The sequence below is a fragment of the Globicephala melas genome, chromosome 7 (assembly GCF_963455315.2).
Source record: "Globicephala melas chromosome 7, mGloMel1.2, whole genome shotgun sequence".
Classification (NCBI taxonomy): domain Eukaryota; kingdom Metazoa; phylum Chordata; class Mammalia; order Artiodactyla; family Delphinidae; genus Globicephala; species Globicephala melas.
The window spans coordinates 85,127,367-85,150,544 of record NC_083320.1 but is presented as its reverse complement, the minus strand read 5'-3'; the positions used below and the strand labels follow the sequence as shown (position 1 = coordinate 85,150,544).

Genomic DNA, 23,178 nt, shown 5'->3' with positions numbered 1-23,178 from the left:
ACACACCATTGTAAAGCAATTATACTCCAATAAAGATGTTAAAAAAAAAAAAAAACCGGAAAAGAAAATGCTGCCACTGAAAAGTCCTAGAACCTTTAGCATAACATTCCAGAACATTTACTGTCTTGTTTAAAGGTGCAGCTCTTTCTTTGTACTTGTTTGAAGGTGGCAATAGAGTTACCAGGTTTAGCAAATAAAATTAAAGAATTCCTAGTTAAATTTGAATTTCTGATGAACAGTGAATCATTTTTCAGCATAAATAGGTCCCACCACTCTCTGCATTTTATTTGGCAACCCAAGATGGCACTCTGATTAGACAGACATTGCAACCATGCATTGAATAGACAATTTAATTATTTATAAAATATAAAATGTCATTTATAAATCATTTTACCTTTCACTATCAGAATAGGGCAACAAACTTGCCCCTTTAAATAGAAACCACAGGACTTTTAAACTCATCAATGCTGAGTTTAATATTCCCTGTCATTTTCCTAGGGCAAGCTGTGACTTGTCATTTCGAGCATATAGTCATTTCTGTCTGACTAATACCATGGAGACTTCAGAGAAGGTGGCTGAGGCGTCTGGCTTACCTACAGTGATCAGCTCTACAGAGAACTGAATGATGCAGTGGGGACATATATTTGCGAAGCCACATCTTTTCTTTTGTGGTAGGATTGTGACTGCATATACACGTACTTATGTTACTGACCTTCCCAAGTTGGTGCCCATCTAGATCCTTCTGCCTGGTGTCAAACAAGCCAATAGAATGAGACTAAGTTTGGTTCAGAAGCAAAGGAAAGCTTTATTCTTGGATCAGAGAATGGAGAGGCGAGAGCTCCCGCTCTAGAGCCTCAGGCTTTCCCTATCAGGTCGTGGGTGGGGCTGCTTTACAGGCTTCTCGTCCGCGGGAGGGGAGGGCGTTGAGTTCTCCCGGGGCGCGCAGCTGTGCCGCTCACGCTCCAGATGGCAGTGCCGGGCGCAGCGTCTCTTCACACGGCCCTCTGCCGCCATCTTGAATTGAGTGTTGGGCTCCGCGTCTGCACACAATCTTGAGCTGAGGCGTCCAGTGCGGCCATTTTGCTCTAGGAACTCTGGTCTGAAGCGCCGGGCGCAAGGCCTCTGCACACAGCCGCCTGTGAGCAAGTGAAACGACCAAGGACAAAGAAAAAAAAGAAAGGTTAGGCTTTATTTTATTATCCTCTGTTTTTATTTCTGGGTGACACATATGTATGTAAATATGTATATATGACCAAGTTTGAAACTCTTGTAATTCTGATCCTGGTAGCATCTTCTGGGAAGGGAAAGATTCAATGCACTTTTTTTTTTTTTTTTGCGGTACGCGGGCCTCTCACTGTTGTGGCCTCTCCCGTTGCGGAGCACAGGCTCCGGACGCGCAGGCTCAGCGGCCATGGCTCACGGGCCCAGCCGCTCCGCGGCATGTGGGATCTTCCCGGACCGGGGCACGAACCCGTGTCCCCTGCATCGGCTGGCGGACTCTCAACCACTGTGCCACCAGGGAAGCCCTCAATGCACTTTTATTTCATTTAACTTTGTTCACCGTGACGTAGTTGCCATGAAAATAGCCAGGTGGGAACTTTACTCAGTGCTCTGTGGTGACCTAAATGGGAAGGAAATCTAAAACAGCATGGATATATGTATATGTATAACTGCTTCACTTTGCTGTACAGCAAGAAACTAACACAACATTGTAAAGCAACTATATTCCAATAAAAATTAATAATAAATTAAAAAAACGAAGGTAAAACTTCCAGAAAATGAGATATCTGATTTATCTTTGGGGCCAGCATTTATTTTTGCTAGTATCATTTCTGTCGTAGTTCAGGCTTCTGTGACAAACTTCCATAGACTGTGTGGTTTATAAACAACAGACATTTATTTCTCACAGTTCTGGAGGCTGGGGGTCTGAGATCAGAGCGCCAGCATTGCCAGGTTTTGGTGACAACCCGCTTGCAGGCTGGCAAGGGGCCATCTTCTTCCTGTGTCTTTGCATTTTAGAAGGTGGAGAATTCTGGTCTCTTCAGTCCCTCATAAAGGTACTAATAATCCCATTCGTGAGGATGCAACCCTCAGGATACAATCACCTCCCAAAAGTTCTGCCTCCTAATATCCTCACATCGGGGATTAGTATTTCAACATACGAATTTTGGGGGGACGCAAACATTCAGTCCATAACAATTTCTCACTGTCTTGATGCTTTTTATGGTCTGTCAGAAAGACTATTTGTAGCAGAAAAGTTTGGAGCCCTGTTTCTTATCCTCCTAAGGCCCCTTCTAATTTCAATTATAGCTTCAGTGGACAGCTCCTCACAAGCCCAGGCCTCCAGAACATTTTTTGAGTCTTCCCAGTTTCTGCCTCAGAGCCTTCTCCAGAACTGCAGAAGCATGCTGGATGTTTCCTCAAGCTTAGCATGGAAACGTGGGGGAGTTAACACCCTCAAGGGCAGCTCACAGCCGATGGGAGGCAGAAGTCTGTGGAAAAAAGTTCCAGCTTCCTGTCTTTTAGACAGGCAGTTCTGAGAGGCACTCAGCATGCTTCTCAGAGGTCCCATCTTCAATAGCAGGATCTTATATTCCCTCATGGCACATTATTTGGCTTTTCCCTCAAGCCTGCTTCATCCTCTCCATTTCCTCATCATTTCTAGGGATAACTAATATGCATCCATTCCTTGTCCCAAGGTCTGCTTTCAGAAGAACTCTAGCTAAGACACCTCTGATGCTCCTTTCCTCCCAGCCACCAGTTCTCTCCTTGCTCTAGGTTCAGATATTTTGCTTCCTTAGGTTACATCAAGGCTTCCTTTTCTTATTTTCAGAGGAAGAGAGTTCTGCCACTGTACCTACCTCGAAAACTGTCATATCGGTTACCAAGCACACACGCACATTTAACTCACCAGAACTCTCCTTTACAATAAAAACCAGTTTTTATCAAACACCCACTACATGTGAGGGCATATGCTAAGGGATTCTTGAATACTGTTTCATTTAGTCCTCAGCATGTTACTGAGAAAGAATCAGTATTTCTATTTTACAAATGAAGAAACTGATGTACGGAAAAAAATTAAGGGATTTCTTTCAAGACCACAAAGAAGCTAGTAAGTGGTAGAATAAGCACTGTGTTCTGATCTATCTGACTCCAAGGCCCATTCTTTTTTTTTTTTTGGCCACGCCGTGCGGCTTGTGGGATCTTAGTTCCCTGACCAGGGATTGAACCCGGGCCCTCGGCAGTGAAAGCACCGAGTCCTAACCACTGAACCACCAGGGAACTCCCCTTTTTTCTTTTTTTTAAAAATAAATTTATTTATTTATTTGTTTTTGGCTGTGTTGGGTCTTCGTTGCTGTGCACGGGCTTTCTCTAGTTGGCGGTGAGTGGGGGCTACTCTTCGTTGCAGTGCACAGGCTTCTCATTGCCGTGGCTTCTTTTGTTGCGGAGCACGGGCTCTAGGCGCACAGGCTTCAGTAGTTGTGGCACGTGGGCTCAGTAGTTGTGGCTCGCAGGCTCTAGAGCTCAGGCTCAGTAGTTGTGGCGCATGGGCTTAGTTGCTCTGCGGCATGTGGGATCTTCCCAGGCCAGGGCTCGAACCCGTGTCCCCTGCATTGGCAGGCGGATTCTTAACCACTGCGCCACCAGGGAAACTCCCCTTTTTTCTTTTAATTGGGGTTTAATTTACTTACAACATTCTATTAGTTTCATTTCATTAGATCATTTCAGGGAAATGATCACCATAAAAAATCTAGTCACTATCAGTCACCATATAAAGTTACAAAAAGTTTTTTTATGATGAGAATTTTCAAGATCTACTCTCTCAGGAACCTTTGAATATGCAGTACAATACCATTGACTGTAGTCACCATGGTACATGCCACATCTCCATGACTTATTCATTTCACAACTGGAAGTCTGTACCTCCCAACTTCCTTCACCCAGTTTTCCCACCTCCAACAACCCTCCCACCTGGTAGTCTCTACTGTTTTCCATATCTTCAGGGTTTGTTTTGTTTTGTTTGTTCATTTGCTTTATATTTTATATTCCACATAAAAGTGAGATCATACAGTATTTGTCTTTCTCTGTTTGACTTATTTCACTTAGTATAATGCCCTCAAGTTCCATTCACATTATTGCAATGACAAGATTTCATTCTTTTTTTATGGCAGAGTAGTATTCCAGTGTGTGTGTGTGTGTGTGTGTGTGTGTGTGTGTGTAGCCCACATCTTCTTTATCCATTCATCCTTTGAAGGATTCTTAGGTTGTTTCCATATCTTGGCTATTGTAAATAAAGCTGCAATGAGTGAATACACCTTTTCTACTTTAAGTAATGATGCAGTGACTATAGGGGTGCTTATGTCTTTTCCAATTAGTGTTTTTGTATTCTTTGGATAAATACCCGGAAGGGGAATTGTTGTATTGTGTCATAATTCTATTTTTATATTTATATTCCCTTTATACCTACTTTATTGAGAGTTTTTATCATAAATGGATGTTGAATATTGCTGAATGCTTTTTTCTGCATCTATTGAGATGGTCATATAATTTTTATCCTTCATTTTGTTAATACGGTGTATCACTTTGATTTGCTAATATTGAGCCATCCTTGCATCCTGAAATAAATCCCACTTGATCATGGTGTATGATCCATTTAGTGTATTGTTGAATTTGGTTTGCTAATATTTTGTTGAGGATTTCTGCATCTATGTTCATCAGGGATATTGGCCTTTAATTTTCTTTTTTTCCCCCTTTTTTTGTGGTGTTTTTGTCTGGTTTTTATGTCAGGGTAATGATAGCTTCATAAAATGAGTTTGGAAGTGTTCCCTCCTCTTCAATTTCTTGGAAGAGTTTGAGAAGGATAGGTATTAAATCTTTAAGTGCTTGGTAGAATTCACCAGTGAAGGCATCTGGTCCTGGACTTTCGTTTTTTGGGAGGTTTTTAATTACTGATTCAACCTCCTTACTAGAAATTGGTCTATTCAGATTTACTATTTCTTCCTTATTCAGTTTTGGAATATTCTAGGAATTTATTCCTTTTTTTCTAGGTTGTCCAGTTTGTTGGTGTTTAATTGTTCATAGTAGTCTCTTGTGACCCTTTGTATTTCTGTGATATCAGTTGTAATTTCTCCTCTTTCTTTTCTGATTTTATTTATTTGAGCCCTCTCTCTTTTTTCTTGGTGAGTTTAGCTAGAGTTTTGCCAATTTTGTTTACCTTTTCAAAGATCATTTCTGTTGTCTTTTTAGTCTCGATCTCATTTATTTCTGCTCTGAGCTTTGTTTTTCCTTCCTTCTACTAAATTTGTGCTTTGTTTATTCTTTTATTTCTAGTTCCTTTAGGTGGAAAATTAGATTGTTTATTTGAGATTTTTTTTTTTGTTTCTTGAGGTAGGCCTGTATTGCTATGAACTTTCTTCTTTGAACTGCTTTTGCTGCATCCCATAGCATTTGGTAAGTTGTATTTGCATTTCCATTTGTCTCAAGTATTTTTTAAAAAATTCTCAATTTCTTCATTGACCCATTGTTTTTATGGTAGCCTGTTGTTTAATCTCCACATATTTGTGATTTTTTTCCAGTTTTCTTCTTGTAATTGATTTCTAGTTTTATATCATTGTGGTCAGAAAAGATGCTTGATGTGTTTTTAATCTTCTTGAACTTATTGAGACTTGTCTTGTGGCCTGGAGAATGATCTACCCTGGAGAATGTTCCATGTGCATTTGAGAAGAATTTGTATTCTGCTGCTTTTGGATGGAATGTTCTGCATATATCTGTTTCTGTGTATAACCAGTCCTGTCTGGTCTAATGTATTGTTTAAGGCTGATATTTCCTTATTGATTTTTTTTTGTTTTGTTTTGTGCGGTACACGGGCCTCTCACTGTTGTGGCCTCTCCTGTTGTGGAGCACAGGCTCTGGACGCGCAGGCTCAGCGTCCATGGCTCATGGACCCAGCCGCTCTGTGGCATGTGGGATCTTCCCGGACCGGGGCACGAACCCGTGTCCCCTGCATCGGCAGGCGGACTCTTAAACACTGTGCCACCAGGGAAGCCCCCTTATTGATTTTTTATTTGCATGATCAATTCATTGATTTAAGTAGGATATTAAAGTCCTCTGCTATTACTGTATTCCTGTCAATTTCTCCCTTTAGGGCTCTTAATATTTGCTTTATATATTTAGGTGCTCCTATGTTGGGTGAATACATATTTACAATTGTTATATCCTCTTGTTGAATTGAACCTTTTATCATTATATAATGCCCTTCTTTGTCATTTATTACAGACTTTGTTTTAAGATCTATTTTATCTAAGTATAGCTACTGCAGCTTTCTTTTGGTTTCCATTTGCATGGAAAATCTTTGTCTATTTCTTCATTTTCAGTCTGTGTTCTTATATCTGAAATGAGTCTCTTGTGGGCAGCATATAGATGGGTCTTTTAAAAAATAATCCATTCAGCCACTCTATGTCTTTTGAATAGAGAATTTAGTCCATTTGCATTTAAAGTGATTATTGATAGGTATGTACTTATTGCCATTTTGTTAATTGTGTTCTGGCTGTTTTGTATTTCCTCTCTATTCCTTTCTTCTTCTCTTGCTATTTTCCTTTGTGGTTTGATGACTTTCTTTAGTGTTATGCTTAGATATTTTTCTTAATATCTATTGTGTATCTATTTTAGTTTTCTGCTTTGTGGTTACGATGAGGTTCACATATAACTGCTTATATATATAACAGTCCCTTTTAAGTTGGTAGCAACTTAAGTTTGAACGAATTCTAAAACTCTACACTTTTACCAACCCCCTCCACGTTTTATGTTTTTGATGTTACATTTTACGTCTTTTTATTTTGTGTATCCCTTAACTGATTATTTTAGTTATTTTTAATCCTTTTGTTTTTAACCTCCATACTAGCTTTGTAAACGCTTAATCTACTACCTTTATGATATGTTTACCTTTGCTAGTGAGATTTACACTTTCATATGTTTTCTTATTAATAATTAATGCCCTCTATTTTCAGCTTAAAGAAGTCCCTTTAGCATTTCGTATAAGGGCAGTTTAGTGGTGATGAACTCCTTTAGCTTTTACTTGTCTGGAAAACTCTTTATCTCTTCTTCAATTCTGCACTATAACCTTGACATGTAGAGTGTTCCTGGTTGGAGTTTATTCCCTTTCAGTATTTTGAATATATCATGTCACTCCCTTCTGGCCCGCAGAGTTTCTACTGAAAAATCTTGTGATAGTCTTATGGTGATTCCCTTATATGTAACATTCTTTTTCTCTTGTTGCTTTTAAGTTTCTCTTCTTATATTTAACTTCTGACATTTTAATTGTAATGTGTCTTGGTATGGATCATTTTAGGTTCATCTATTTTTAGAATTTTCTTGGATTCCTGGATCTGGATGTCAGTTTTCCTACCTAGGTTAGGGATGTTTTCAGTCATTATTTCTTCACAGTTTTCTGCCCCTTTTCCTCACTTCTCCTTCTGGAACTCCTATAACACAAATGTTATTTCACTTGATTTTGTCCCATAGGTCTCTTAAGATATCTTCACTTTGTAAAATTCTTTTTTTCTTTTTGTTGCTCTGTTGGGTGAGTTCCACTGCCTTGTGTTCTGGGTCACTGATTCTTTCTGTTGCTTCATCTAGTCTGCTGTTGAACCTCTCCAGTGTATTTTTCAGGTTAGTTATTATACTCTTCAGCTCTGTGACTTCTATTTGGTACTTTCTGTATCTTTGCTGAAGTTCTTACTGTGTTCATCCATTCTTCTCCCAAGTTTCATGAGCCTTTTTATGACCATTACTGTATACTCTTTAATATGTAAATTACTTATCTCCATTTCATTAAGGTTTTTTCCTTAGGTTTTATCTTGTTCTTTCATTTGGAAAATATTCCTCTGTTTCCTCATTTTGGTTGACTCTGGTTTGTTTCTATGTATTAGTTAAAACAGCTATCTCTCCCAGTCTTGAAGGAGTGGCCTTGTGGAGATGAAACTTATCTTTCAACCTTGCCCTAGCTCTTGGTTGTCTTTTGAACCTTTGTGATTGTCTGAGTAGGCTGATTTGTTTTTGTTAGGTCCCAGTTGTTGAAGGTGTGCCAAGACCTGTCAGTGTTCCAAAAAGAGGAATCCCAGTCAGCACCTAGTTTCAGGCTGATTGGAAGCCAGCCTGCCAGGCAGCAGTACTTAAAGTATGCTAATATATGCACTCCTGTGGGACCACAGTCGTAAATCCTGCTGGCCTCTCGTCCATGTGATCAGGTGTTCCCTGGGCAACACTTGCAAAAATTAGGGCTTCAGATGAGCATATAAGCTCTTTTCTGGGAGGTACCAGCAAGCTGTAGTGAGGCTGAGGGAAAGTACAAAGATGGTGTTCCCCAGCCTACATTTCCTGAGTGCACCTCTGTGGCCTTTAGATGCATGGCAAATCTGAAGCCTGCGCCTCAGGCTGAAGCTCCAGGACAAGTAAATAAGCCCTTTTCAAAGAAGGGATGGGGGTGTGTTTCAGTCTGCTGTCTGTGCAGTGCCCTGGGGGTGGTCGCCTGCCAAGAACTGTCTTCTCTGATTGTTACAGAGAGTCCAGTGGGACCCAGGAATGCAATCCCCCCTGGCCACCAAAGCTAGATGATCAAGGAGCATCTCTTGTGTGAACTGTGTGTGCCTGCCAGCTTTAGCAAGCTAGTGGGAGATCATAGGACCAGGGCGTACCTGCTAGCTTTTGCAGGGCTGGTAGAGAGCACAGGGTCAGGATGTGTCTGCTGGCGCTACTCAAGGTAGAGGAAGAGCACAAAAATGGTACCTACCAGCTCCTCCATCCCCAGAGAGAGCGTCCCAACAGGGCCCCGCTCTCCTAGAAGATACTTTAGGATTATCAAATGAATCTCCTTCACGTATAGTCTAGGCGCTTTTCAAACTGTTGCTTTTGTGCTGGTCCCCAGGGCAAGCCCTTTAGGAGAAATATCTCAGTTTCCTACAGCTTTGGTTTTCAAATCCAGGCATTTTGGGGGCTCATCTCTCCACTGCAGATCCCAGTGGTTGGGGTTCCTGGGGTGGGGCATGAACCCCTTGCTCCTCAGAGAGAAGCTCCAGATTTGTGAGATCCCTCCTGACTGTGGGTCGCCAAGCTGGGCATGGGGTTTTTGGCGAGACTCCGTCTCTGCCTCTCCCACCCATCTCCATGTGGCCCTTTTACTGTTTGTTGTGAAGGAACTGTTTAACTAGTTTTCAAGTCTTTTCAGAGGGTATTTTTCCATATGTTATTGTAGATTCGTCATGTCCATGGGAAGAGGTGAGTTCAGGATCTTCCTATGCTGACATCTTCAAAGCCCATTAGTTTAACCATTACACTATAGAGCTCACCATGTAAGGCTCTCAGAAGTTAAAATTTCTTTATCATATACCAATATGAGTGGCTAAAGAGATAATTGGTTAGGAAGTAGAGATGACAGAGTTGGTTTATATCAAATAAGGCAAAATCTTTTTAAAAGCTTCTGCTCTTTTCAGGCTTTTTGTGCTAGCAGGATGGGCAAGTGTCATGGTTTTTATACTGCCAGGAAGCTCTGGGGCCACGGATGAGATCAGAAGTGTCATGATAAACAGTACAAGAAAGCCCATTTGGGCATAACCCTGAAGGCCAACCCTTTTGAAGGTGCTTTTCATGCAAAGGAAATTGTCCTGGAGAAAGTAGGAGTTGGAACCAAACAGCCAAATGCTGCCATCAGAAAGTGTTTCAGGGTCCAGCTGATTAAGAACAGCAAGAAAAAAAATCATCTTTTTACCCAATGATGGTTGCTTAAATTTTATTGAGGAAAGTGATTTCTGGTTGCTGGATTTGGTTGCGAAGGTCATGCTCTCCTTGGCGACATGGAGTTTGCATTGTCAAAGTTGCCAATTTCTCTCTTTTGGCCCTCTGTGAAGGCAGAAAGGAAAGACTAAGTTTTGATGGTGAAAACATGGTAGTAATAAATTTTCATATGCCAAAAGAAACCCCCAAAGCTTCATATATCAACATATAATTGAACAAAAATTTTGAAGTACTGGTTCCACTGTGAGACCTGAGGCTCCATAAATTTATGTCTATTTTGATTTACAGTGCTTTGCACATGTTAGGACTTGGTAAATATGCATTAAATGAATTAATTGGAATATTGTAGAATATAGTTTAAATTGACTTCAATGAACTCAAATTCTTAGTGATCCACTTTATTAAACAATTGACTTTAGTATCTTTTAAGATGATTTGTTACTTGAAAAAAAGTAAAATTCTAGTAGTATATAATTTAAGACAAATTGTTTAGAACAATGTTATAACATGGTTCTCAATGAAATATAGTGACTCCAGTTAATTTAAAACTCTTGGAGGCAAAAGGAAGTGAAAAGATTCCATCTGATGTTACAATAGGCACATAATTAGAGGTCTGGGAGTGTTAGAGTGCAAAGGTCACATGTAGTAAACATGACTTTCTGTGGAGACAGGAGAGGCCACAGAAAAGCCACACAACATCTATTCTCCACTTGGATAAGGGTGGGAGAGTTAGTAACCCTTTTGTACAACTTAGCTGGAGGGGAATGAGAACCCATGGCAGGTCTTCTGTGTCTGACTACCTATTTGACAAAATAATGTATTTTATAAATATTAGAATTTTGAACTCCTTAGGAGCTGACTACATTTTGGGATCAATTCTGTAAACCCCGCATATTAATCCTGTTGTGTCCTTTGATGTGGAGGTAGGAGCTTACCCATGCAAATTTTCCCTGACTTTTTATTGATAGAACTCCAAATTCTTTTCCAATTTCCATGCAGTTAGGGGTCCAACTATATGACAGTTTCTAAAACCTTCATGACGTTGTTAGTTTCATAGAATGAGAAAGCTGAGCATATGCAAAAGATGACATTGTGCTTTGCTGGTTACTGTTGGTTTCTTAAGGTAACTATAAAAACTGGTAGCCCCTGAAGAGTGGAAGTAGAAACTACTGCAGTCCTAGTGTTATCACCACTGGCAGAATTAGCTACACCAATGAAAAATAACAACATCAGATGTAACTCGATCTTTCCTTGGTCAGCAGTGGGAGCTAGGTAATAAGCAAAAGTAAGTTTTGTCTATTGGATTTCAAGACTGTAAAAAGAAGTCTAATATTCTGCCATTCAATATGCTGGATGGGAATACTGTAAGACAAATTCAGTACAAACTAAAGGAACTTCAACATGAGTATAAATGTCTAAAATTCTACCCAAAAGATATTTTTAAAGTTCTTTTTACGTGAGAACCAAACTTCTCCTTGCCTACAGGTTATGTTACTTTGATTGGCTGAATTTGTTTTTTTTTTGCCATGCCCCCCAGCTTGTGGGATCCTAGTTCCCCAACTAGGGATTGAACCCGGGCCCTCAGCAGTGAAAGCGCAGAGTACTAACCTCTGGACCACCAGGGAATTTCTCTGATTGGCTGAATTTTAATGGATAATTATAATGTAAATAAGAGAAAAGAACATGATTATTACATATTTAGTTATATACCAATTACTATGTCTGAATCCTAATTAGGATTAGGATATATGAATCACTACAGCTAATATCTGGATAAACATAAACTAGCCAACTGACCCAGTTAGAAAAATTAGACTCACATACACCTTTACATAACTAATGCTAACAGTGGGAACAGACTCCATCCAGAACATTTCTTAGAACAAATTTAGGAAAGTCCAGGGCATCTTACTTCAATATGCCTAAAGCCATATCTGATACTCAGTGTCCCTATATTTAAGCTGTTCTTTGGTTAACAACACTCAGCCAGCTTGGAGGTGTTGGATAAATATCTTAAGTTGTAAAGATGTACATGTGAACTAAGAAGTATTCAGTATCATCATTAGGCAGACATCTGTGACTTTTAACTTTCATCGGTGGAAGAATTCCCTTCTTTGTACTAAAGACAGTCTGATGAATGCATACCCTTTCATAGCAGAGAGAAACATATTGTCTTCTTACACATATATCACCTATAATTGTTGGCAGAGTTGTGACTACTGCCAGAAATTAGGGATAGAGGTGACAAGCCATGGATTCCCACCAGCTACTATTCAGATACCCATGATCCCTTTGGGAATTAGTCCAACATGCTTGTGAGATAGCCATGCTTTCTCACATTTAAATCTGGGGCTCAGGAAAACTGCTTCAGCTCTGTGAAGTAAGGATGACTTAACTTGGGAATATTCACTGTTCTCCCCATTTGGAAGCATATCCGGAAGATAATAGTGGATAATAAACTTCAAGCTTTAAAAGGTTGCCCTTTGGACTACCTTGCGTATCAATATTGACTTTGATGTAGAAAAGCTCTCTGGTTCTTCCGTATATGAATGTTAAGTGGCATGATCAGGATTACAGTGAGTGTTCTGTCCCTGGATCTCTCTGCTAAAGAGACAGGCAGGGACCAGAGTAACATACAAGGTCCCTATATTTAAGCTGTTCTTTGGTTAAGTAGCACCCTTACATAACTTCTGCTTGGCAGTGGGGACCTGATTGTATTATCACATAATTAACTTATTGACTAATAGTCTAGTGATCTTAAACAGCTGTTGAATTTATATGCAGGCAACAATTTAGGCATTGGAAGAATCTGTTTTATTAATTTTATTTTATTATTCACTTATTCTCTAAGCGTGATGTTCTCTAAACACTGTATTATTGTATAATATGCTACTTAATATAGTACTTAGTGAATAAATGACTAATAACATAAAATTAGTCCACTATAATTAAATATTACAAAATTTGCAAACAGAATGGTTTGGTAGAATAAAGCAAGCCTCAGAAAACATGATTTCCAGGAATACTCTAGTTATGTGAACTTGAATAGTGATAATGCCTCTCGGACCTCCTTTTCCTAATATTTTAAATAAAGAAATTGAAACAAATGATTTTAATTTTTTCCATAGATCTTTATGGTCTATGCATTTGTTGAATGATGATTAGAACATAACTATGTAATAAGTGCTAAAATTGGGAGGATATACTTTCATTTTTCTTGACTATTCCAAAGTTCAATGAGTTTAATTTAGATAGAGTACTAAATAAAATTTTCTGTGGAACTCTAAGAATACATTAAGCCTTTGACTAAAACTTTTTTTTGATGGATAGGCAAAAAATAATTAAGAATTTATAAAATGTTTTGTCCTTATTCACATGTGTCAAAAATCCAGCGATAAAAATGAAAACTTGCTTTATTTAGAGAAGAGTACACAGGCTTTTGTTAGTTCCAGGATGATAACAAGGTGTTAGAATCACAGAATGTAGAACTGCAGATTTATGTTTGGTACACTGCCAGAAACAACAGGGTTGAAAGAACATGTCGATTTATATATATTCTCAAGATTTTATTATCCAGTCTCAGGCTGTTTGACTGTTTTCTGGGATTCATATTCTATTTCTAATTCTTAACCTCAAACTAATTCTTAGAAGAAAAACATGATTGACTAAAGGTTAGCTGTGGAATTCAGTAGGTTCTGAATATAGATGGTAAGAAAGGTAAAAAAATCAGGAAAAGTTAATTTGTCTGACCAAAACTAAGAAAAAATTAATTGCAGTATGTCATATGTTTTTTGGAATACTTAAAAAAACATACTCATTCAAGTCTGAAAGTGTGTTCAGAATTTATTTTAAATGATCAAACTATTAGGTTTTATATTTCACATCCACATCTTCTTCATTGTTTTACAGTCTCTACATCTTTGAGGTGAGTCACTTTTATCAATATTTCACACCTGAAATGGCAAGTTAATATTATTGATGGTGGCAATAAGTTGAGTTGATTATCCTGATATCTCCTACTGAGCAGATTTACAATGCCATTAATAATGTTCTTTGGTAGTTAAATGTTTTAGATTATCTTCTTATAAATACATTATCTTCTTATAAATACATATTCTATACATATTGTGCATTTCCAGGTTATCATAATTTATAACTATAAACTATCACTATAATGTATCAGTAATAAGGCAACAACTAGTGTTTATACTATGCTAAGTGTTTGCGTTTTCCAGAGGTTCAAATACCTAAGGGATCCAAGGTGGGACCAAAAGAAGGAATACAGGAGACAATTCTAGACTCTAAGTAGAAAATGTTCAAAAATTGCTCTGATATCACATTTAAGGAGAAAATATGCCAATAAGAAGATGCATTTTTTCAGGATTAACTCGGCATTTGTTACTTAATAGCATTTGTCATTTTCTAAGTTTTTCATATGTAGCAAATTAATTTCAAATCATTTTGCTCTTCCAAATGCCTTTGTGTATTGTGTTTCTTTTTTCATGTTCTTTTGGATAACATTTGAGAAAAAATAAGACTACAACAGTCATTGATTACAACAGTCATTGATTACAGTCAGGATGGAAGACATTTGTAAGACCAATGAACAGGTGGAGTATGTATGATGGGAATATTCACTTTTTGTGCCACCATTTTGTAGCTGTTTAAAAAAAATTAGCAAATGGTGGATATTGTTTCTTTACAAAAAATGGTTCTGTACTGGATCCATCTGCGAAGTATAAACATGTCATCAGCACTCATTTTCCATCTCCAAAAAACATTCCCCATGTCCATATTTGATTTTCAAGTGCATCTGTGCACTGATGGAAACCCTCCCAACATGCTGCCACACAATTGCAAAACCCACACGTTTCTGTCTTTGAATCAAGCTTTCACGAGAGCCTGGCCTCCCCTGGGTATAAGCTTGTTTTGAAGTTGCAAAGGTCCCCTGGGTGACCCCAATGAAAGAAACTTCAATGTCCATGGTAAGGTTAAGTTATTCCTTTTAGGAAGATAATCTTGTCCATGAAGGTTTTTTCAACTTTGTTCCAAAATTTTTTTTGTATCTTAGAATCTCTCTTTTTGTGCCCACACTATACTTACCTAATGATTAGCACTTGCACGAATGAGTTTCTCAATGACTAAATTCACATTTAAGAAAGTAAGTGAAGATCTCAATATTAGTTTGATTATTCAGAAACTTTAAGCAGAACAAGCAGGGAGTTCATCTCAGAAAGTTGAAGGACAAGCATCCTGAATTCTATGAGTCCCTAATGTTATTGATAATCACATAATCTGAAAGAATTTAAAACTTCACTGGAAAAATTTAATCTCTTCATAAACACACATTCAGAAGTGAACTCCTTGATAAAGAAGGAAATTTTATTTTACCTCGTTATTTTCCCAGTGCAGGACCAGAGTTACCTTCGCTATAGAGCAATGGAGTAAGCCTTTCCTGTCATTTTTAATCAGGTTGTTTTAGGTAATTTTTGTTATGCTCCTCATTACTGAATTGTTTATCAATAGGTGCAGCAAGTGTCACTAGCTTTTCTCATCAAACCAGGTCTGACAAAGCAGCACAGTGCATGGGAAAGAGGCAGCTAGGTGAAACTAATGCCATAGATGTTTGATTCATTAGGAGCTTATTGTTAACGGGGATGTCTGATTGTAAAGGCTCAGTCAAGCAAAAGAGTGCAGAGTAATCAGTCGGATTTATAGTTTGCAGGGCTCAGAAAAAAATCAACATAAACCTTGGATATAGTAGAAACAGAAAAATCCCCTTTGGGCAGCCCTAACCTGGAACCAGCCAAATAAGGTCATGCTACATGAAGGTTTCCTGTTAGGTGATGGGAGATAGAGGCGGATTAGAGCCATATGGCATGGCCTATCATACCTTCTGACTTAAGATAACAAAGCCAAGCTTTGTGCTTAGCTGTTTTTGACTGACATCATCAATTTTATTTTATGTTGGTCACCTCCGGTAACAGGAAAAAATGGCCTAGGGTTGATAACACATGCTTTTTTTTTTCCCCTTTTAGTATTAAGATGCCTAGAAGCTAGTTTTGTGCTGTTAAAAATTTCAAAGAATTAGTAGCTTACTCTTCTATCACCCATCCTCCAGCAACTGTCAGCCCCCCTCCCCCTTGTTTTCAGTTTGTACCTTGCAAATGAGAGGCAGCCTTATTCAGAACCAGATGTAAGGCTCCTAGAGAATGAGCATAAGCTGGTGTACTTTAAGCCTAATGGGAAGTTTTATATGCAAGGGCCTTGAACTGATTAGTATAATTCCCTCTTTAATACAGCTGTCCCTCCAGATTAAGGTAAACCAAATGTTGCAATCAGAGATTAGTGTACCTTGCCAGTTATTAACATCCCCGGTGCTCAGCAAGCACGTCAGACGCTAATACTGTGTATTTATTTGCCACTTCCCCACTGTAACTTGAACTTCTGCACCTGTCAAAGCATTCCAGTGAAGAGAGGGGCATTATTGGAAAGCAAAAGTTTTATACCTGTACACCTGTTTTGTTTCGTCACAGCTTAGATTTTCTTTTGGCTTGCCAAGACTGCCAGGTGCTTTAATCTGCTACTCTTCTGGTTTTGTAAAGAAAGACTTTGTGTGCTAAATCTCATTTGTTACTTTCATATGCTTGCTTTTATGCCACTGGAGAGCTGCTCACCTAAAGGGGGGGCATGCGTGTGTCTGTGCATGTGCCTGTGTATATGTGTGTGTGTGTGTGTGTGTGTGTGTGTATGCTGTCTTTTACAAAAGAGTAAATGGGTGAGGTTTCTTTCCCAGAAACACACACCTGTGTTTTCTGTGCTCCTCAGCTTCTTCAGTGTCTTAAGTCACAAGGTGGGTCTCATGGCTGTAATATATTTGACAGGATATCCTGCCTTCTTGCAACCCAGATATCAAGAAAGACAAAGTCCTGCTGTCTCAGAAAGATCTGGCTGTGTTTCTTTTTCTCCTCAGCCCCCACCCGGAGCTTGCTTGGACTCTAGGGCCAAGCGTGTACGGTGAAAGCACTAGAGAAGGTTAGGACAGTACCCAGCTTGTGTTTTTGGTAAGGTTGGCACAGTGCTCCCTGATCCTTTTTCATCAGTGTGGTAGATGGGCCAGCAAGTAAGGGAAAATCACGGACAACTTGAGGAAGAGCCCTCACACTTGTCAAATAAAAGTGATTTTTATCAGCATCGCTTATTACTCAGAGATTGAGAATCAGAAAGTACTTTCTGTGATAAAAAGCATAGTTTGCTAAGGAAACACTAGGGTCAGCTCGGGTCTGGTTTTTTTTTTTTTTCATCTGTGGGTTTAAAGCACATAGCTGTGCTCTAACAAAGCAATCACCTGATGCCATCAGCAGGGCAGCCCCAGTCCTCCCCCCCACCCCCAAATTTGTCACAGACAGGAAGGAGCCACAGTTTTCTAGCTAACCCATGACACTGGAAGCAGTTACTGGTTCAGGGTGTTATCAGCACTGGGGGAACATTTCTCTCGCTTGCCCTCCTCTCCCCCAGCTCCATCTTGGTGGTTGCACGTTGATTGCCGGGTGCAGAGTTTCTACATATTATAGCTTAATTGCAGATTTTTTAAAAAGACAAAAATATGTTCATGTCTTAGGAATTATGTCTTGCAGGCTACTAAATATGCTAATGCAGCACTAAGCAGGGATAAAGTTCTTGCCATACCCCCCAACAGTTGTGTGGAACCCGCTGCTAAGCGATAGTTAATTGTGAAGCACAAGCAGGCTTTGCAGTCCATCTTAATTGTCATACTTACTTCAGGTTTCGTGATAAGGCTCGATGTTCTGTTTAAAGTGACAATGTTGACAGGGGGGAAGGGTGTGGGCCTGAGCCTGTGGTTCTGAAGGGGTTGTGTGCTCTGACCTGCCGAAGGTTGATATGGACGGTCTGCGAGGGGATTTTAGTTGTCATGGGGTCCCCAGGCGGTTGAATGGAGAGACTGTCTGTCCTGCTTTTTCCTGTTAGGATCCTGACACGTGGAGCATTGATGAACTCAGCACAACGTTGAATGGGAGCTTTTTGGCAGCTGAGACACTGGGGCTAAGCTGCAGGTCAGAGATAACACCAGTGCGGATCTCCTCCAGCACGCAGTTGCTGCGCGCTTTCTTCCCTCCTGAGTGCAGGAAATGGCTCACGTTAAATACGCTCACTTTTCAGTTTTCCTTTCTTCTAAAATGGAGCTTGACAGATTGGACTTTTCAGCTCCCCCTTTTTTCACCACCTCTGCTTTCTACCTCAGAAATACTCTTCAGGAAGCAGGAGTTAATCTTGGTGAGGAAACGATAAGGTGATGCTTGATTTTCAGGGGAAAGCAGAAGGATATGGCTGCCTTGTTGCTGCACATAAACTTATAACTTCCCACCTTTGAGGCTTTTCCCTTTACATCTCTTCAGTACAGACCAGAAGAGGAACAGAGCGAAGAGCCTACTACTCAGATGGAAGTAAGAGAGCCCTATGTGGCTTTAAATAGCATTAGAGAATAGGAAGGACACACTTGGGAGGGAATGCTGACTTTTAAAGAGGGGCCTCTCCAGTGCCCATGTGGCCCTCTGCCTGACGGGTGCATCGCTGCTGGCACCAAAATGCTTCTGCATCGTTTTACATGCAGCTGAGTTGTGCAGGTTTCTGAGATGTGGATAACAAAGGGAAATTGGCAACAAGAGTTATTTAATAATCTTTTGCCAACATGCTGTATTCACAAAAGTGATGTAAAAAAATGCTATCTAGTTTTAGCCTCTGCCCTAAACTAGGACCGTCAAAACTCCGTTTCAAGGAAGGGTATTCGAAATTGATTCTTGTATGGCATTGACTAGTGACTGTGAAACTAATAAAACTAATAAATTGAAACCACCCCCAAACCAAGTCAGAATTTGACTTGGGGTACATGTGTATAGCCAGTGAGGTCTGAATGTTTCCTTTTCTCTCTGATGAGTACTCAGAGCCCTTTAAAGCAAAAAGGAGGTGTGTAAGAATGTGTGTGTGTGTGTGTGTGTGTGTGTGTACGTGTAGGTAGAGGGAATAGGATGTGGAAAGGGAGATGAGATAGAGAGTAGGGCATGGGAATGGAGAAAGCTTTCTGGTCAGTGTTCAATATACATCAGAAAATAAAAGGGTTGTGGGTGGAAGTGAGAGTAACAGTAGAGTCCCAGGGCTAACACCTTGGAACAAGCAGGGTGATGCTGCCCTTTGATCTTTGTCACCTCTCACCAACTCTGTGCACCCTTTTTGTCTCATGAGGGCATAGAAACTGAGAGAGAGAATGAGTGAGTGAGGTATATAAGAGCCAAATAGGGTGAGTTAATAACCCTAAGGAGAATAATTCAGGTTTGGAACTCCTTCAGAATTTGCTCTGATGCAAGGTGGTGGCGTCAGGCCTTCCATAATACAACAATTTTCCACTCCTCTCCATCCAGTTGTACTATGTAGCCTTCTTTGAGTGCCTGGGACTAGGTTAGTCTTGGACTTACTCTAAACACCTCTCTGGCTACTACTGATGGGGGCCTTCCAGGGACCTTTGAATTTCCCCAAATTTAACTTTAGAGAGAGTAGCAAGAACTGGACAGTCTCAGGAACCCAAAGAAATAGTGGATGTAAAATGTTCAGTACAGTTGCCAACACATAGTAGGTGCTGGGTAAATCCTCACTACTCCTCTTTGAAGAATGAAGCCAGTTGAATTTCTTGTAGAATGCTTCCTTTGACTGTGTTTTCAGTTGTAGCACTGCCTGAGGAATTGGAGAGCCTGGAAGGGGCTCCTATCCTGAATGGATGGTTTAGGTTGGATTGTGTTTTCTATCTGCCTTGTTCAGATCCGGTGTGAAAGTTTGAATTGACCCAAACCATTTTAATCCTAGATATACCTGGTGATTGTCATTGTTGTGAGGTCAAAGGGAAATAGATACCTATACAATGTGATTTCAAGAGCCTGGAAAACCCCATATCCTCCAAGTGTCTCTCCAATTAACCATGGCATTTGATAACATTCCTGATATTTCTGCCAGTAGAGCAATTCCTTTGAGTGAGAGCATATTTTCTTGATATCCCTCTTTATGGTACGGTTATGACACTTGAGAGAGGCCACCTTTTGTTATGTGAATACTGTTCATTTCTTATTTACTATCTCTGTGACAACTGGAAAGAAACTGGTTACAAATGACAGCTTTGTTAAGAATAATACAACTCCTTGACCACAGAATGGGTCAAGGAAGTTACTAGGTTTTGGGTTGTATTCTACCAGATAATTTCGGATCAAGATATACAGATATCAGGAAAGCTTCCAGTCAGCTTTGTGAGACAAACTGAGCTTAATTTTGGGTCCTTTCTTTTTGACAAGACCTTTCATTTCTAATGACGCTGCAAGTGAAACTGCCTGTTCCCATGTTGTCTTGGGCTCTCCAGAATCCTTCACCTTGCAGATGGTAGGTTAGGAATTCTCAAACATTTTTCTACTCCAGAATGTGTGTTCACACATTGGACACTTCCAAGGGTATGCCTTGATTGCAGCACAATAGGCATTCTATTTCAACCTTTACTTTAAACATGTCTCCTTTTCCTGACATTCTTCAGTGTCCCCTTGGGAAGGCATACTCCTTTACCTTTGTTCATGTTCTCCATCTTCACATCTCATCACTGTATAAGAGCTGCTGCCTTAAATGATATCCTAATTATATAGACGCTTTTTCTTTTTTCACATAGTTTATGTGCCTTTGCACTTTCTCTAAGAATCTTACTCCCTGTCAGTATGTATGTGTGTGTGTATATGTTGTGTATGTATGTGTATTTATGCATACACATATGTGTGTGTATATATATATATAATTATTTAACAAGAAATAAGTCCATTCTATATGCTTTGCAGTAGGTTTAGGTTAATGGCTGCTTTAAACAGTGAAGACTGTTAAAATCACCAATGTGCTTTCTCTTAGTTGGCTATATACAGTTGTCCCTTGGGTTCTGCAAGAGATTGGTTCTAGGACACCCTCCCCCCCCCCAAAAAAAAACAAAAAACAAAACTCCAAGGATGCTCTTGTTCCTTATACGAAACACTCAGTACAAAGAATAGAGTAGGCCCTCCTAATCCATGGATGCAGAACCCACGGATATGGAGGGCCAACTGTAATCTTAATCCTTTAATTTTTCTTCATGTATCACATGATTTTACCCTTGGTTTTTTTCTTGGTTTAAGAAGTATGTGTATTATTTTCTTTCTGATTCTGCTAGTCTTACATACTTATTGTAGAATGTTTGGAAAATTATGGGTCAGAGTAAACTCACTCAAAATCCCACCAACCTAGAGTTAACCATTATTACAATTTAGTTTGTATTTTTCTACCTCTTGGCTTATTGTTTTAGGTATTGAGAATGTATGGGTCACTCTATAATTGTTAAATTGTTTTCTCCTTTCCTTTTCAGACTTTAAACTCTTCAAGTTCTCTTCATTCCTTTTATGTTGATGGGTCCCAAGTGAGACCAATATAGTACTTTAGTATCTAAAGCTAGATCTGACTTGTATTCTGGGAAGGTTAGCTCACAGCTTCCACATACTGTAATTTGAACTTCTTAATATGCATTTTCCTGCTCTGAATCAGTGATTTATTTTTTGATCTTTGTTAATACTTCTTTTCAAGCCTGAAACAAAAGAAATTATCTAAAAATAACCAAAGACTATTATCCAGGACTTTAAAGGAGCATGAGCCAATAGGTTGACACCTTTGATCCTTAGGTAAAAAGTTACAGTTCTTTTGTTGGCTTTCTGCAAAAGGAGGAAGTAGGGGCAAATTACACAGTTGATGCTATTTTATGCATGAAGGAACCTACTTTTGACAGCTAGTAAACAAGTTTCACCATTTTTTTGGTAAAGTAGCTCATTCATTTAACTTCTATTGAGCTAACCCCTACCATGTGGCAGGCACCTGTTCTAGACATGGGGATTCAGCAGTAAATAAAAAGAGCAAAATCCACCCTGTGGGAGCTTACTACTTAAAAATAAAGTAGTTAAACTGTTTAACTTCCTACTTAAATTCCCACTTAAAAAAGTAATTGCATTCCATTTCCTAAATTCTGAGCCAGTTTTGAAGCGTGTGGGGAAAGAGCTCTATTATTATGATGTTATTAGATCAAATAATGTCTTTTCCTTCCAGAACCCTCTCTCACTCATGACTCTCTAAGTCCCAATTTTTCAGTGGCAAAAAGGCAAACAATGCAGTGGCAAAGACCAATTTCGATGAATTAAAATAAATGTCCTCAATTTTAACATAGGGCGTTTTGTTGAGGCTGGAGATTAAAAACAAACAAACAGGAAAGGTAAGAGTGGTTTTCTTACAACGATTTTGAGGTGTAAATGTGGGGTACAAAATTAGGAGATGTCCTTTACTTTCAGTTAGAGCTGAACAGTTTTGTATTTGAGATTATGGATTTTGCCACTAAGTTAACTTGAATGCTAATGGAAAATAACTATTAGTAGCTGAGCAGAGAAAAAATGTAGGAGGCAGAAAGACATAGGTCAAAATTTTATTTAATTCAAATGTGTAATCCATGGAGGCTCTACTAGATACGAATAAAGAAGTATGTAGAAATCAAGAATCCAAGCAGAGAATGGTTATCTCAGTGGTTTTATTAGCCACTTGTTTCAGTTTGAGTGTACTTTAGGTAGTTTGTCAGTCAGACATCAAGAGAGATGAATTTTACAGATAGAATTGGAGAAGTTTCTATCAGAATTCAGGATGTGCCATAGGCAGTTAGATTGTAACATGGAAATACTGAGAGTTTAAATGGATGCTACATGAGAAATCATCCTGGATGCTTGAGTTTGTGTGCAAGAATGGAGCCTTTGTTACTTTTTTTTAGAGGTTGATGAAAAAAGTATGTTTTATAACTCAACCGAGAAAAGAAGAGTGTGTATTGGAGACAAGAACTTGTGCAGTTAAATAACTCAGTCTGTGGAATAGAGTCTAGCTGCTGACTAGTGGCTGAAGACACAGACTGTTAGCTGGAAGGTTGACCAGATTATTCACAAATGCTGAAAAACTCAAAAGAAGAAAGGAAAGAAAAGAAGGAAGAAATGAAGGACAGGAAGGTGAAGAAAGAAAAAAGCAAATGAACCAGAGAAAACTACAATGGATTATATTAAAGCATAATTTTTCTGGAGTTTTGAAACCAGCTCATCACTGGAGAAAAATGACATTCTTTAGGCAGGGTTGGGTAATTCACATCTATAATTATTGGGATATAAGATAATCTAGGAACAAAGAATATAATAACATTATGTTTACTAGAAACTATGGGAAATCCTTTCTAGCTTAAGTGGTACTTTGTGAAGAAAGATGCAAAGACTCCAAGTTTATCTTTTAATCTAGATTTTATCCCTA

The 23,178-nt window shown here is 39.1% G+C and overlaps 1 long non-coding RNA gene and 1 pseudogene across 2 annotated transcripts in view; both read left to right on the top strand.

Moving 5' to 3' along the window:
* Positions 1-23,178, top strand: part of LOC115867049 (uncharacterized) — a 97,364-nt gene that overhangs the window by 40,279 nt on the left and 33,907 nt on the right. Inside the window, exon 8 of one of the 2 annotated variants that reach the window (XR_011377561.1) lies at positions 499-1,180. This is a non-coding gene — a long non-coding RNA (uncharacterized lncRNA). Of the gene's footprint in view, positions 1-498; positions 1,275-23,178 lie in introns of those variants that run through there. The other variant, XR_009564474.1, reaches the window with a different exon arrangement.
* LOC115867046 (small ribosomal subunit protein uS12-like) lies at positions 9,507-10,000 on the top strand (annotated as a pseudogene).